We start from the raw sequence: 1,456 nt of genomic DNA on the forward strand, positions 1-1,456 counted from the left end.
ACAAACACACCAGCATCGGTTGTCAAGCAATGCTGGGGGACAAACACAGAAACATAATCACACACACACACACACACATATATATATACATATATACGACGGGCTTCTTTCAGTTTCCGTCTACCAAATCCACTCACAAGGCTTTGGTCGGCCTGAGGCTATAGTAGAAGACACTTGCCCAGGGTGCCACGCAGTGGGGCTGAACACGGAACCATGTGGTTGGTAAGCAAGCTACTTACCACACAGCCACTCCTGCGCCTAGGTATGTATATTTGTTATGTTGAGCCTTCCCGCGCCTATATTTCCTCTTCTGTTGCTACTGACCCTTATTTTGATATTGTTCTTGTATCTTTCTGTGTTTGTGTGTTGGTTCTTGTAGTCATCGTGGTTGTTGTTGTTGCTGTTGTTGTTGTCGTCGTTCGTGTTGTTGCAAGTTCATTTGAAAGAGCTCTCTACCGTAGCTACGACGGTTTTCTTTTTCGTTTTTCGTCTACCAAATCTACCCATGAGGCTTTGGTTCAGCCCGAGGCTACAATAGAAAACGCCTGCCCAAGGTGCTACGCGGTGGGACTGAACCTGAAAGCATGTGGTTTGGAAGCAAGCTTCTTACCACACAGTCAATCACACAAGAAAAATAATTGATCTTCAGGCTTTATGCCATACATGTAACGACTCAAGTGGAATATTCAAGCTGTGACTATCTCGTATTTTGTGCAGACTCTCGGCTATAGATTTGTACAATCAGCAATGATCGAGGATTAAAGAACGGCAGCAACGAAAGTATACCTTGGATCAAACGTAGGAGAGTCTATATCAGGGTTTCTCAATTAAGGTCCACATAGCCTTTAAGGATCCATGTAAGAACTTGATTTTAAAATTCACGTGCAATAAATTTCTTATACTTCTAAAATACACAAAATATTGTTAGTGCATGGCTCAGTGGAAAGAGTGTCGGGCTCAAAATCATGAGGTAGAGAGTTCGATTCCCGGACCGAGCTCTGTGTTGTGTCCTTGAGCAAGACACTTTATTTCACGTTGATCCAGTTCACTCAGCTATAGAAATGAATTGCGACGTCACTGGTGCCAAGCTGTATCGGTTTTTGCCTTTCCCTTGGATAACATCAGCGGTTTGGAGAGGGGAAGCTGGTATGCATGGGCGACTGCTGCTCTTCTATAGGGCTTTCCTATAAGTAGGTTATCTCCCTTGGCTAGGCGGCGCTCCATGTAGATAATTAAACTTCCGGAGGCTACCCACGCCATTGTTATTGTTTTACGTCTTATCATGGATATAAAGCAGCTTGATGATTCAGCTATCGAAGTACTTACTGTGCCTGAGTTAAAGAAATATTTAAGATTAAATGGACAGTATGTTACTGGAAGAAAGGCGGACTTGACTGAAAGGTTGAAAGGAATAAAAATTCTGTCGATGAAGAATGTCAACAAAGTAAATTCATCG

The 1,456-nt window shown here is 42.9% G+C and overlaps 1 protein-coding gene across 1 annotated transcript in view; it reads left to right on the forward strand.

The window, feature by feature from the left end:
* Positions 1-108: 108 nt before the first annotated feature.
* LOC106874476 (uncharacterized) overlaps positions 109-1,456 on the forward strand; it is a 28,111-nt gene continuing 26,763 nt past the window's right edge. The window contains exon 1 of the mRNA XM_052971787.1: positions 109-262. The gene's annotated coding sequence lies outside the window, so the exon portion shown is untranslated. The remainder of the gene's footprint in view (positions 263-1,456) is intronic.

Source organism: Octopus bimaculoides, chromosome 11 (assembly GCF_001194135.2).
Source record: "Octopus bimaculoides isolate UCB-OBI-ISO-001 chromosome 11, ASM119413v2, whole genome shotgun sequence".
NCBI lineage: Eukaryota > Metazoa > Mollusca > Cephalopoda > Octopoda > Octopodidae > Octopus > Octopus bimaculoides.